The sequence below is a fragment of the Mesoplodon densirostris genome, chromosome 12, assembly GCF_025265405.1.
Source record: "Mesoplodon densirostris isolate mMesDen1 chromosome 12, mMesDen1 primary haplotype, whole genome shotgun sequence".
Lineage (NCBI taxonomy): Eukaryota > Metazoa > Chordata > Mammalia > Artiodactyla > Ziphiidae > Mesoplodon > Mesoplodon densirostris.
In genome coordinates this window covers 63,730,820-63,747,142 of record NC_082672.1, presented here as the reverse complement: position 1 = coordinate 63,747,142, position 16,323 = coordinate 63,730,820, and positions in this window count along the sequence as shown.

The following is a 16,323-nucleotide window of genomic DNA, read 5'->3' as shown; positions in this document are numbered from 1 at the left end:
AATTAAAATATTAGTAAAACTTGTAGATATTACACTTTATTCAAAAATGTTAAATAGAATGTCAAATATTCACTAGTGAAACATGGTTTAAAAATCATCTAAGGACGTAAATACAAATATTTGGTGTATTGAGATATTGTTAATTTTATTCTTTAACTTTAATCCCCTGAGAGGGGTGAAAATAATTCACCAAGCTTTCTTGGGCAGACAAAAATGTTGATGGTGAGATATAATAGGATTTGCAGCTATTTCAAGTCAAAATGAGTTCTTTAATCCTCTATCTAGTGCAGGTAGAATTAATTCATTATTAACCTCACAACAAATTTCAGGGAAACTAGGTCTGCTGTAACTGTTAAATTGTGGTAGAAATTAGGAAATGTTGAAATGGTCTCATCAGGAAACCATGCATAATGTCATTTAGCACATTAACAGAGTCCCCCAAATCTTGTTCAAAAGTGTCTTTTTCTATCTTCATTTCACCATTGCATGGCTCATTTGAAACAGCCAGCATGTCTGAAGTAGTTTATAACTGTGGCTGAAGAAACTATTCAGCAGAGCTCGTTAACTAGCAATTTTACCTCAAGACCATCTTGAGTATTTGATTCCTCAAGATTCTTTTGAACATAAATAAATAAATAAATAAATAAATAAATAAATAGTGCAGGTTATAAATATACTTGTTGAGTGTGGGTGGTTTCTTGATGAGTCAACTGATAATATTAATTCAGTTTGTTGGCTTACAGTGGTTTTTTGTGCGTATCTGTGTATGGATTATTGCTAGAGTGGCAACAAATTCTGTAAACATGCTTAATGTTCTAACATCACTGTTAATTCCTTTCCTCTTCCCCTGGAGTTTCATAAGGTGAAGATGGTCAAGTAATCTGGGTTCTTGTCCCTGCTGTGTAGTTGGCTTTCTCTGCCTGAGTAAACACCAAAACAATGCCGATTCTTAAGAGAAGTGTTCATTCCAGTTGGTTGAAATACGGACTCTCTCTCTCTCTTTTGTCTTTTAACCTGCCTAATTCTTTCTTCTATACCATCACTTTTATATTTTCAATCTTAATAAAATTTGTATTTATTCCTGAAAAATATAAATTTTCTGTGAAATGTCTGAGTAATAAAAAACTAACAGCGTTCCATATGTTATGATTAAAAAATTTTGATTCTCTGCCTTGAACTTCTAACTGTGGGAAAATTTCCCAGTCTTTGCCATATTGCTTCTATGGAGACTGGGAAGAACTAGGTCCATAAACCTTTGGTTAACTGCCTGAGGCAACTCCTATAGTGTGAAGCTAACAGCCAGGTGCCTCAGTTTGAAGCAACTCGAACTCCTCAGAACACGATAAATCCTATTATATCAGCAGCTGCTTTCTCCTGAAGAGTTGCTGTGTTAGCAGATAGAGTACGTTGAAGCCATAGCCTGCTGTAACCAGGAAGGAAGCTCATCACCTGATCCACATCCTCCTTGCACCAGCAACGTGTCCATTGGAAACATCTTACTAGTGAGGAACTGAGAAGATTCCTAGACTTGACCTTTTTAGCACATATCTTGACACAAGTTCTTTATTCAACCTGTAGTTTCTAATCAGTCAGGGATACAAATTAGCCCAATCCTCCTTTTTCCACTCATTCACATATTCTCTGTATTACAGAAAGATTACAGATATATCAAAAATATAATGTCTATTTCATCATGTGATTAAATCTTATGAGTTTTTCACCACACTTTGTTTTGATTCTTTCTCCTTTTATCCATTCCCTATAATAATATCCTACTTCCATTTGCCTAAATTTTTGATGGCCAATCTATAGCCTGATATTTTGTGTTCTCTTTATTACTGATATAATAGCAATGACAATAATAGTTATGGGTAACATAATACTTATTATTTCCAAAACACTCTTAGTATTTCACACATATTAACTTATTTAGTCATTGCAACAACCCTATGAGGTTGGTCCAATTATTTCCCATTTTACAAATGATAAAACTGAGGCACAGAAAGGTAAAATGACTTGACACAGACCACAGAACTAGTAAGTGGTGCAGCAGGCAGTGGAATGCTAAAGTTGAGGCTCTCAGCACTTCAATATTTTATCTCTTATATTCATATAATTATCAAGTTAGTTATGGAAAATTAACTTTATCATTTAAGGCAGTCTCCTCCCTTTTTATTTTTGTTTTCTTATTCCACTTTAGACAAAAATAGAAAAATAAAATCTAATTCTTGAACATTTGAACAATTGAAAATGCCTTTACTTTATGTTTGATAATTTTATAGTTTGGATAAAATCTATTTTCCTATGAATAGTGAAATCATTACTCCATTTTTCTCTGACATCTAGTGTGACTGATAAAATGTCTGAGGATAGTCTGATTTTTATATCTTTATACAATAAGCTGATTTTCTTCCCTCTCAAAGTTTTTGTAGCTTCTAATTTTCTCAAATATTTTGAAATTGCACAAGTCTCATGTCAGAATGGAAGTGTTTTCATTTATCTTATTGAGCCCTTAACTCTGAAAACATGTTTAACTTCAATTCATAACTTTTCTTCTATTTTATATTTTAGGATTTTTCTTCCATTATTTCTATTTCATTTTATCTTTTAAACTTTTTTTCAATTTGGGGGGAAATTATATTTTATTTTTATTTTTCCAGAACTCTTTCTTGTTCTTACATCCCTCTTTTTCATTATGAATAACTCTAAATATATTAATTATAATTAATACCTTAAAGGTTTTGCTTCCTTTAGAGTAAGTTCTCTTTCTTCAACTGGATTCTTCACACTATTAATTTTCCTCAAATGCCTCATGATTCTTATGCAAATGGTGAACTCAGGACTAGAATTATGATGGGTAGCTAGTGTGTGTGGCATTATGTTTCCACAACCGTCTCTTCTCAGTATTAGAAGATTTACTTGGGTGAATTGAGTATGTGGGAAGGTCTTTCTGACTAGCAAGACTCGCTTTCAGGTATAATTATGAGAAGCAGATGGACACTCTGGTATCCATACTAATGTAGAAATAAAAAAGACCTTCATTTTGGAAGCCATATCAGATGCCCGACTCCTTCTTAGATTTTTCAGACTAGAGAGTAGAAATATCCTTGGACAGGGGAAGATGTGGACCAATAAAACAACTTCCCATGTTGTAATTTGGAAGGGTCAAATGTGTAGGAGATTCTCACTTTTATGAATTCATCTTTTGATTAATTTATCCTGAGATTATTATTCTCAGTATCCACTAAACTTGCTGTCATTCTGTACTCTGCTAAGCATGTTCTGGTCTGTATCTTCCTCCACTCTTTCTCATTCTTTAATAAAATACCATATGATAATGAAAAATCAATTGTTGCCCTCTAATTCTCAGAACTATAATAGCTTTATTTTATTTAAATGCAATTCGGGGAGATGAAGTAGCTAAAACTGTGTGTTAAGTTTGCAATATTGAATCAGAAGTTCTAAATAAGTGCTTCTAATTATTGATGCTTATTTGGCTGGGGAAATCTGAGGTTCATGTGAAGGTGACTGAAGTGGTGATATTAGGCATCAAATTCACTTAAAAGTACAAGCTTCTCTTGACTCCACTTAATCTCCACCTCCTCTTCCCCCTCTTCCCATTTTTCTCCTTCCTCTTTCCTTCCTGATAAAATTTGGATAGATAAATGCCTAATTTCTTAGCCTCCAATTTCTCCCTTTTCATGCTTACTTGAGATAACTCTAACTTGGACTTTCTTCCCACACTCTTCTGAAGCTATTCTTTCTAAGGACATAAAGACCTCCATAATCCAGTAGTTATTCAAGGACTTGTATTACTTGACTTATTACCAATATTTGGCCCAGCTGATAACTCAATTTTGTTCAAAGCATCTTTTTTTCTACTTCTCTTGAGATACTTCCTAACTCAAAAGTAACCTCTAGTTACCTAAAATAAGAAGTCTGCGTCCATTTCTAGATATTTGACTGCTGACATCTTTTCAGTCTCGTCCCTCCCTTTTTTCCATCAGCCTCACATCTGAAAAACTTGTAGGAAGGCCTCAGTGCTCCCTTCTTTGGTGACATCAGGAGTTTTAAACTACACATGAAACCTCACTCTGAGCCCCCAACCACGATAAGCACTCCAAGCCAGTCACACTTCCTTGCTCTCTCAAGCCATTTTGAACCAGCTTGGGAGGACTTCCTGCTGTCCCCATAAAGCTGTAGGTAAGTAAGAAATATTTTCATACACTCTTGGCATGTATTTAGCATCATTAGTTTCCACATCTGAACCAAATTTCTCAACATTTCAATCTTAATGAGGCTCAGTGAGAAAACCTATTCTTTATTTTAACCGACCCTCACTCCTGAAGTGATTCCATCTGGTAATATAACTTCAGATATTATCTATATTCTGACAGTTCCCAAGTGTATTATCTATATCAGTCCCTCCTTTGAATTCCCAATGTCCATATCAATTACCTATTGGGTGTCTCTACTCAGATGTCTAACAGCCATCTCAAACCTAACATTCAATACTGAGCTCATAATCACCCCCAAACCTTTTCCTCTGCAGTTTTCCCATCTATTTAGTTACTTGGTCCAAAAATCTTAAAATCATTCTTGACTTCTTTCCTTCACAAATATGTACACATACCTTATCTGTTCCATTGTCTAAATATATACAAAATCTTACCTCCTTACACTGCTACTACTACCAAGACTATTGCATAAGCTACTATCATTTCCAAACCAGGATTTGTGAAACGACTTATAAACTGATATTTCTTCTTCAGCCCTTGTCCCACACTCTTTAGGCTTTTCTAAACACAGCAGCTAAAGTGATCTTATGAAAATGTAGGGACTTCCCTGGTGGTCCAGTGGCTAAGACTTCACCTTCCAATGAAGGGGGTGTGGGTTTGATCCCTGGTTGGGGAGCTAAGATCCCACATGCCTCTCAGTCAAAAAATCAAAACATAAAACAGAAGCAATGTTGTAACAAATTCAATAAAGATTTTTAAATTGGTCCACATCAAAAAAATCTTAAAAAAAGAATGTAAATTAGACAATTTCACTCTTCTGCTCAGTCCTGGCTCACTAAGAGTAAAAAATAAATTCCTTTAAATTGCATATACAAATCAGTATAATCTGGCACCCATGATTCTCTGACTTTATATCCTATTACTTTCCCAGTGACTTGCTCTATACCAGCCTCAGTGGCCACCTTTCCACCCCTTAAACACAGCAGACATGTGTCTCTCATAGGCCTTTGCATATGTTGTTTCCTGTGTCTGGAATGAAACCTCTCCATGTATCTCCACTGCTGGCTCCATCATATGCTATAAGTCGTTGCTTGACTCTCTCTCTCAGTGAAGTGTTCTCATCAACAACACTGTCCTCTTTACTTTTCTCTACTGCACTTACGAAATCAACAGCTAATATATTGTTTTCTATTTTGCTTAAATTTTGTTTCGTAATCTCCCATTACTAGAATATAAGCTTCATGATAGCTCAGATTTTTCTGTTTATTTAATTGCTGGAACAGTATTTTAACACATAAGAGATGTAGAATAATTATTTGTTGAATTATTAATTAAAAATAATAATTAGGTTTACATAATATAGCCTTGGTAAATTACTTTATTTCTCTTTGAGTCCCTTAATGTTCACTCTATAATTCAATCAGTATAGTGTACAGCCCTTAACTAATTGACTTGTTTTCTCTATTTCTGTAATGGGGATAATAATGAAGTGCATTACTAGACTTCAGGATAAGAAATAACCTATATGACTTATCTAACCCATGGTGAAATATACAGGTTATGTTTCAGCCAAGTTCTAGAATAGCTGTTTATGTAAAATATTGTGTCTTTCTCTTAATTTTGCCACTATTTAAAAATGTTTCTTTAAGAGCAAAGATCAATAAGTGAACAACAGTTATTAGAGTACTCATTGTGGGCAACTCTGTTTGATCCCCTCTCTCCTGGGGGCTGAGCCAAGGACTAACTTGGGTTGGGTTATGATCAGGTTCGGAGCCTGAGAGAGAAAACTTCACCATGTAGACTGTAAAATAGGTAAACGGAATGGAATGTGTTAATAGAACCAAGAGCTCAGTATGCAATTGAAGTCCAATGAGCAAAGTAGTGATGGCACCACAGAAAGGTGGCCAAAAGTAAAGATTAAACTGAATATAGATAACAAGGATCATTAGTACCAGGTAAACAGAACAAAGCAACCTTAGCCAGTCAAGGAGAGTTGATGAACCAGTACAATTGCCTGGAATAAACCTTGTTGCTTATGGTTGACTTTTTGTTTGTGTTATGGGGTGGGACAAATAGATATTCTGACCTCAAGGAGATTACAGTCTAATGAAAAAGAAACCAAAATACATAAAATATTAATAATATACAATAACAAACATTTTTTTAATTATACAAAATGTTGTCATAATAGTTACAATATAAAGTCAAAGCACATATAGAATAAATTTTCAAAATCTAAATGAACATATGAAAAAACTAGATTCCCTTAAAACATTTTTAAGTATGCAGTGCATTTTGAGTCATTTAGACCACCTTCATTCAATATTTTGTCTGTTATAAATTGAAGAAAAAATCAGAAAAGATTTATCTTTAGTTCTGTCTCTATACAATAAGGCTTTCTGTAAAAATAACTAATTATGAATAAAGTTTCTTTTTACCAAGGGATATTATTGCAAAGAGATTGCTTAAGTCTGGATGGCCTATCCAGACATTTTGGTATTAATATTTTAATACTGAAATTGTACCTTATGCAAAATAAGTGATTTGTTCTAATTTTGAAAAAGCAGGTTTGATACTAATGGATTATGTAGTTTAAAAAGAATGTCTTGGAAAGAGACATTTAATTTACATTTTAATGCATCAGGCTGCTTCTATCCAAGGTGGCCAAATCTTCTCTTTCGAGAAAACCAGGTTAAGTGTATTAATGGTTGGGCTGTTAAGCACATTTAATATTGTTCACTAACATTTATTGATTCTTGAAAGAGACTTGCTAGTAAAGCCTCATTCCTATGCTGCTAAGATTAGGTTTATCCTGTATTAATTCTTTAGTTTGATCATTTAAATGTCTCCCAAGTTCAAGTTTTACATTTTAATTTATTCTTAGGCCTATGACAATGCAACTAAAACTTTAAGACTTTGCTCACTGGAAAGATTTAGCCTTGATTTTAATAAGCTTGGGCAAATTGGCAGCTTTAAATAACACAAGCAAAGCAGTATTTTTCAAGAGTTTTGTACAGAAGCACACATGATTAGAAATGTTAGGAACAATGGGATGTGATTGTCACGGAGGAAGAAAATTTCCTTTTATAAATGACAATGCATCTATTCTTTCCAAGTAAGAAACTTCCCAATAGTTTTGATTTTCTTTTAAATAGTCAGTGGATAAAGAAGTATAAAATGAGTCAATCAAATTAAAAGATAACTAAAATTGTCTTATTTTAAATATTGTCTCGGGATTTACCCATGAAAGGAAAAGTACCCAAAAGTTGCACACCATAACATCAAAAGTTAAAGATATCTATAATTGCTCAAAACTAAGTATCTTCTCTCACAGAATTTCTTTGTGTTTCTATAGTTTCATTTTTATAAGCATGGTGGCCTCATTTGATGTCAAGTGCCCATTTCAAGTGCTCCTAAAAGATTTTTTTGGTTTAGGATATAAGGAGTAAACATTATCAATAAAAAATCACTTTTCTAAGCAGCCATTGGGTTTTTGGCCATAGATATAACACCTTTTTGTTATTTTGACATCCTTCAGATATTTCCTATCTCCTCCATTTCTTATAAATGTTTCTCAGATTTCTATAGATATAGTCTTAGGAGCTTATTGCATTTCTTAGAAAACATTTCCTTTAATTTTAATAGGAGTATATATGACTATGCACAGGCCCTTTCTATCCAGTTACGCTTACAAAAAATCAAGATTAAATAACATTTGAATGCTCAGACTGAGTTTCCCTAAGTAACTAACTGCACAGCTGGGCAGGTCGGGCAGGTGGGCAGCATATCTGCAATAACTATGTATTAGGGATGTGTCTTGAGCTCTTATTTATTAACATTATAATAATTAAATAAAAATCATACTAGTCCATGGATTGGCCAAAAGATGACAAATTTAATCCAAAGTAATAATTTAATCAAACACTTACGGTTTTCGAAGAAGAAAAAAAAAATTACTCGCCTAAGGGTCACACATTCTAGAGAAAATATAAAATATTTGAACAACAATAAACAGTGAAATTTGTACATTTATTATGCACAGATATTATATATCCCTATAAATGCTGATTTGCTTTTTATGGATATTATAATATAGTAATGACTAAGTGGTAATGCTTGGCCTTCATTTAATGGTTACTGAGAGAAATTTGAAGTGGTATGTGGTGGTTTTCTTTGTTTTGGGGATTTTTTTTTTTTTTTTTTTTTTTAGGAAGCACCATGACTGAGAACAGTGCAAGCAAACAACCTCATGAATAGTACATTTGGCCAGGACCTATTTCATTTATAGCTCTGACCAAGTTACTTAAATACCTTTAAAATGATGATACTAGTATTTGTCACCCAGCTAACTTACGGTATTATGAAAGCTTACTAATACATAATAGCATTACGTTCTCTCAATGTATAAAATATATTTTTCTAATATATTATTTTCAAAGCTGAAAAAGATTCCCATATTTTATTTTGGGAAAACAGTAATGTTCTTCCTTCTGAAAAATATTTTTGCTGTAAATCCTAAATAAATAATCCTTATGTAATTATTTATTCTTATTTCAGTGGCAAATCTCTGATACATTTGTACCTGGTCTCATTGGTAGACAATATTATCAAAGATCACTGATTTCCCCAGGTTTGGCCACGATCTTCCCTCGCAGTAACCCTCAAAAAATCCTTTATATATTGCTTTTTCTTTACTGCTGCCTTCCTCACTTTCTCCCTCCTTCTCATACCCTATCTTCTTACTTCTCTCACTCTTCCCTGACCCTCTGTAAATTCCTGGTAGTGTTTAAGGTGCTATTATATAGCAATGAATAAGACTAAGTCACTGCCTTCACATGGTGGGATACTGAGACCCTAACAAAGTACAATTAGGTATATTATAGATTTGCAGCTATCAATAAAGGTTGTGAGTTAAATAAAGGAGGGCAAATTGATAAACAGTGATTCCAGAAAGGAGTGTGGGATGAAAGTGGTTATTTTCATGAATATGTTTAAGGAAATTCTCTTTCTCTGGAAGTGACATAAAATCATAATGACAAACGAAAATGATATAAACAAGGAAAGACGTGAGCACAGCAAGAGTAGCCACCTTGTTTTTTTAGAAAGAGCTCATTTCAGTTAGAAGTCTGTGGATGAAAGATAAGCTATGAGCACAAAGTTTTCATTCCAGTGATGCAAAGATAATTAAATATTAGGAAATCCACTCATATAAATAATAATATAAATAGGTCAAAAAAGAAAAGTTATATGACCATCTCAGTATATGCCAAAAAGGCATATGACGAAATTTTAAAATCATTCCTGATATTTAAGCCTTTGTAAAATAGCAGTAGATGACTATTTCCTTAACGTAATTGAAAAATGCAAACATTTTATAACAGTCTTTAATAGTCTAATGTTTCATTGAAAACATTATTGAAATACTAAACCAATGAAACACTAGAAACATTTCTGTTAAACTCTACAGGGAAGAAAAAAGTTCACCATCATCTTTTAATATTGATCTAGAGGTACTAGTCAATGCAAGGGAAAAAGGTGTGAAAAACAAAAAACAACAAAACCAGCTCTCACTGGATGAAGCAAAATTGTATTGAAGGAAGTGTAGGTTGACTAGGTAACAAATGAGGTTGATGAAGAAGGCATGTACCATATTATATAAAAAGGGATTGGCAACTGCCAGCACTAAGCCATTATTCTAAGTGTATTGGAAATGCGATGGAGAACCATTGAGAATCTCAAAGACATCTCATGAACCGTTCTGATGCTTTGTTATGAAAAAAGCTTTCCTAATAGTTTTCCTCCTCTATTCTAATTTGTGCATGGAAACCATGTTGCTATTCTCATTCATGGAAATGTTTATCTGCAGAGAGCTTCCATCTCTCCTTGTTGGAAGGTGGAGATATTGAATAATACCCCCTTAACTGAGAAGAAACTCTGAGACCAAAAAAAAAAAAAAAAAAAGGCAACTCTGTAAAGTGCATTTATAAAGTTTATTGTGGGTAGCTTATACACAGGCAGGCTTGGGCAAAGACAATCCAAAGGTATTCACAGCTGTACTCTGCACCACCAAAAGGGCTAAGGGGTATTTAAAGGAACCAAAGCTAAAAATAGAATCTGACTACCAAGTGAGAAGCACATCCACACTGATAGAAACTGGGATATTTTCCTCTCCCTGGAGGTCTCTTGACCATTGACCATCTGCATCAGGAAAAGGCATTCTTCTAGATTTCATATCAGATGATGGCAAGGGTAAAGGTTGATAAGGAGCTTATCTGGCTTGGACACATTCCTTGTGAGTTAAGCTAAAGCTCAGTCATGTGAAAAGGGGAGGGGATAAGAAGGCTGGCCTAAGATGTAGATAAGAAAATGGAGTCAGTGTGGTTCTGTCATACACTCCTGTTTTTGCACTTGTCACAGTGATCTTCTGCCTGTGGTCCCAAAGCCTTTGGGTGCCAAAGCTGTCCCAGAACCAGTGGAAGAATTAACAAAGGTGTAGTCTTTCTCTTTAATGCCATGGTGTATTTTGTCTTCTTTCTAGCTGTAAACAGGTTGCACTGTTTATGCTGAATCTAACAAGCCTCAAAACAAGCATAAGATCCTACCTACACCCCATTCTCCTAGGAACCAGCATGGTATCCCCCATTCACCATTTCTTTGGCTGTTATTATTTGTTTCTTGTGCTTAATTTCTTGCCCTTTTAGCTTAACAAAGCAAATGAACAGAAAAACACAACTAAAGCCTACTACTATATTCACCAACGCAAATAAACTTTAGTGTCTGGTACCAGGCTCCACTGGGCCAGTAACCACTTGGGCCCAGCTGAAACAACCACTTACAGATCCATTTATAGAAAATGTGTGTCCATTAGACTAAGAGTAATAATCTGATTTCTACCCATTAAGGAGACTGAAAAAAAATCATGAAATATTTTAAAGTAGTATGATTTTATCTATATTACTGTAATAACTTTTTATTGTTATTATTGTATTGTGGTAAAGTATACATTTTGTAAAATTAACCATTTTAAACATTTTATATGTACAATTCATTGGCATTAAGTACATTCACATCATTGTGCAACCATCACCCCTATTCATTTCCAGAACTTTTTCATCATCCAAAACTGAAACTGTGTAACCATTAAACAATAACTCCCCACTCCCTCCCTTCCCAGCCTCTGGTAACCACTATTCTACTTTATATCTATGACTATTCTATGTATCTAATAGTAGTGCAAATTCTACAATGTCTGCCTTTTTAACTTATTTTACTTATCATAATGTTTTCAAGGTTCATCTATGGTGTAGCATGTGCCAGAATTTCACTCCTTTTTTTTTTTAACATCTTTTTTGGAGTATAATTACATTGTTGTGTTAGTTTCTGCTTTATAACAAAGTGAATCAGCTATCCATATACTTATCTCCCCATATCCCCTCCCTCTTGCATCTCACTCCCACCCTCCCTATCCCACCCCTCTAGGTGGTCACAAAGCACCTAGCTGATCTCCCTGTGCTATGCGGCTGCTTCCCACTAGCTATCTGTTTTACATTTGGTAGTGTATATATGTCCATGCCACTCTCTCACTTCGTCCCAACTTATCCTTCCACCTCCCCGTGTCCTCAGGTCCATTCTCTGCGTCTGCATCTTTATTCCTGTCCTGCCCCTAGGTTCTTCAGAACCTTTTTTTTTTTTTAGATTGCATAAATATGTGTTAGCATATGGTATTTGTTTTTCTCTTTCTGACTTACTTCACTCTGTATAACGGATTTTAGGTCCATTCACCTCACTACAAATAACTCAATTTCGTTTCTTTTTATGGCTGAGTAATATTCCATTGTATATATGTGCCACATCTTTTTTATCCATTCATCTGTCGATGGACACTTAGGTTGCTTTCACGTCCTGACTATTGTAAATAGTGCGGCAATGAACATTGTGGTACGTTACTTTTATTGAGTTATGGTTTTCTTAGGGTATATGCCCAGTAGTGGGATTGCTGGGTCATATGATAGTTCTGTTTTTAGTTTTTTAAGGAACCTTCAGAATGGGAGAAAATGTTTGCAAACGAACCAACCGACAAAGGATTAATCTCCAAAATATACAAGCAGCTCATGCAGCTCAATATCAAACAAACAACCCAGTCCAAAAATGGGCAGAAGACCTAAATAGACATTTCACCAAAGAACATATACAGATTGCCAACAAACACATGAAAGGATGCTCAACATCACTAATCATTAGAGAAATGCAAATCAGAACTACAATGAGGTATCACCTCACACCTGTCAGAATGGCCATCATCAGAAAATCTACAAACAGTAAATGCTGGAGAGGGTGTGGAGAAAAGGGAACCCTCCTACACTGTTGGTGGGAATGTAAATTGATACAACCACTATGGAGAACGGTATGGAGGTTCCTTAAAAAATGAATAACTTGTTTTTTATTAAAACTTCTGATTATAAAAGGAATATGTATTTATTTTGAAAATTGTGAAATATACAAAAGTATAAAAAAGAAAATATTAAACAATAGTATTTCTACCAGTCAAAGTGAATGGGTGCTAACATTTTTATAAGTATTTATATATGTGTGTGCATGTATTTGGTAATTATGTGCTCCTACCATTCTAGAAATTGATTTTGTCCTTAATTTATTTAAAGCATTTTTCACATCTTAAGTATCTTTCAATAATCTGATTTTACAGTCTGTATCTTGGTTTAGTGTTATATTTTAGGTCTATTTATATTCTGTGTTTGTGAAAGATGCAACAGTTTTGTGCTCTATTATTCTCTGTTGAGATTTGGCTTATATAAACAGAATTATAACTTGATATCACCCATATTAATATCATTATTTCAAAAAATAAATTTCTATAATAATTATTTGGATATTTTGATAAAGTTTTATCATCATGTTAAAGTAATACCATCTATTTCTCTCTGTGTTTTATTGGTTGCCTGGAATATTACTGGTTCTTTTAGTATACAGAGTCCTATTTCTAGGATTCTGGGATTTAATTTATCTCTGTTACTTGGAGTGTGTCTTTGAGTGCTGATTTTTTCCTAGGAAATACATAGGATAGCATATTTTATGAGACATTGTTTATCTAAGAACAATGTTGAAATTTTATTTTTATTTATTTTTTTGCTTGCCTACATCAAAAATAGATTGGCTTTGTCTAGGGAGCTTTTATCACAATCTTCATTGTCTTTTGGCATTCTTATTTCAGAGGGTTTGAAGTTGGCCAGATATTTTCCCCTTTTGTAGATATTATTTCTTTTTTACAAAAAGTTTTTTATAGAGATTATTTTTGAAGTTATTTAAGAGTTCAACACTTTCAGAAATGCATGCCTAAGTTCTAGTATCTTTTAATTAATGTCGCTTGATCCTCTGTGAACTCTCCCTATGTGCAAATTCAAGTCTTTTGCACAGGAAGATTTTAAAAGTTATTATCAATGCACTGTTGTATAACCTGTCAGCATCGTTCCCTCCTTCTGGGTTGGGTCATCGTAATCAGTATTGCTTTCTTTTCCCCTCTGACTTCTGAGATAATTTCTTAATATTGCTATTTTTTTTAAATTTCATTTTACTAAATGTCAAATCTGATGATATAAATCTCATCTGTGGTTTCTGTTTAAGCAGTCATATAGTCATATGCTGTCTTTTCTATTTCCTAATTAGAAAATTATTAGCCTTGCATAAATTTTATTGAATTGTGTTGAGAACTTAAATAAGACATTTTCTAAAAGTTGTTTCTTATTATAACACTTCTTATAATTGTCTTTCAGAGTGGTTTCCTTCTTTTAAAATATTGTATTTTTCATATAGCTCATGAGCTCTTTATTCTAATTACTTATTTTAATTTCCTGGTGTTCATATTTGAAATTAAATTTGTTTGTATCTTTCAGGTCCAGAAAAATAAGGAGGAAAAAATTTAGGTTTTCTGTAGCACACTTATCTGCTTCATATATCCAGTAACTTGAGGAGAAAGGTAAGGTGGCTGAAGCTCAATTTAATTTTAATAGAAAGTGTCTTCTTCTCTCCTAGGTTTTCCCCCCACTGTGTTTGGCATGGTTTTCTTGCTTTGGTAGATTGTTGTTTCCACTGTTTATGGACATGGTAGTCAGCCTTAAAAAACATCTTTAGCAGTACCTATGGTTGTCTCTGAAGATTATAAACCAGGAGCAATTGCAGGATTAGATTCCCTAAGGAGTGTAATCTCTTGTATCTGAGTCTCTTGCTAGGGTTGCTGATGAATCTATATGTTCATTTTGATTTTGTTTTGATTTGTTCCTCTTGATTTGATGCACCAGTGCCTTCTGTCCGAATAGCTCTAAGTGAAAGGATGTTAGTGGGGTTCTGCTAAGCTCACTTCATTTATTCCTCAAGGTGTCTGTTCCTTCCCACAAGGGCGCATTGCTGTATGTCCAAAATGTTCTAGATCTGACACTATTCATTCTATATCTAGCAGAAGTTCCTTGAATATACTAAATTGTTGTATCCATATTTTCTCAGTTTTAAGAACTCACACCAGGTACCACACACACAACCACATGCACACACACACGCACACAAAACATTGGAATAGGAATCAAAGGGACTTTTTTTTATTGCTAATTATTCTAGAAGATAACATTTTTACTTAAAAGAACCTCTCCAAAACCTACTGCTTCTCCCTTGTTTCCTGCACACATTTACCACATCTGTGAAAAAATATAACGTTTATTTTTTAATGTATAATTAAATTATGTTCTTCGAAGAAAAATTACTAAGTGCTTATTATTTGCCCGGCTTTCTGGTTAATAGTGCACATGGTTCTTTGTGGATGTGTGGGGTTGGTAGTGAGCATTGCACCAATGGGCAGGCAGACCTTGTCTTCCAGGAACATGTACCCTAACTGGAGCTGTAAGACATACATAAACAACAACTACCTAAGGCAGAAAATATAAAATATCCTAAGTAATAAAGACAATAAGTACCAAAGGTGCTTGAAGGAGGGGAGAACATTTATTGGACTGACTTATTCAGAGAAAGCAGTAGAATTTTGACTTGGACTTGAAGGAAGGGTTTGGTTTCAGTAGAGTTGAGTAGCAGTTAATGCAGGTAAAGGAAAATGAATGGAATTCAGAATGAGAGAGATGTGCTAGAGAGATTAAATGCATTGCCGTAAGTCTGCTTATTAGAATTGTTCTTCATGATTTCTACCAGAACTTTTACATATTTGCAGCTGAAACTTTAGTTTGTTATTACTTTTTAGGGCAACTTTTATCTTTGAATAAATAACTATTTCTTGAATCATTCTATAGTGAGTTTATGATTAAATCACACAATTTCAGCAGCTTAAATTGAAGTTTTGCAGGTATTGGCTTACATTGTTTTTATTAAAAACGTTTCTCTTCTCCAACTGCTTTAGGAAAGAGTTTGATCAAACAGGAAAGAGTAAGTTGATCTTAGTGAACTTTTGTTAGCAAAGTTTCACCTAAAATTTCAATCTATACAGAATTGAATCTAAAAATCTGAATAACTTTAATTTAACAAAAATATTTTTCTTCTTTGTACTTATAGCTTGTTTCCACAGCATTACACTAGTGGATTGGAAAAGAAAACATTTGTTACATGAAAGTCCAATGATGTGTAAATGCATAGGGCAGCATTGGCTACTGACCTTACTTTCTTAATACTTAATTTTCTCCACTACCAACAAAGTTGATATTTTCTAGTTTACAATAACTGAAAGTAAAGAAAAACATTTTGTTCACAAAGATTATTTTAGGCATTCTATTTTTGTCTGGTTTTGGATAATCAGGACATTGTGACATCTTGAAAAGATACAGGAAAACTTTGGAATCACTGAGTTTTATTAGCGGAATATTTTCAGTACTGGACTGAGAGACACATAGCCTTATTATGCATATTCAAGAATAATATGTCACCAGAACACAATATTTACACTTGATAGAGTAATTCTGAGAAGGCTTATCTTTGTTCTCCCACAAATTAAGTTTTCATTTATGTGTATGACCATTTTAGTCTGAAACAAAATTATTCACTCAAAAAAGATCTGTGCTTTCATTCTTGAATGCTT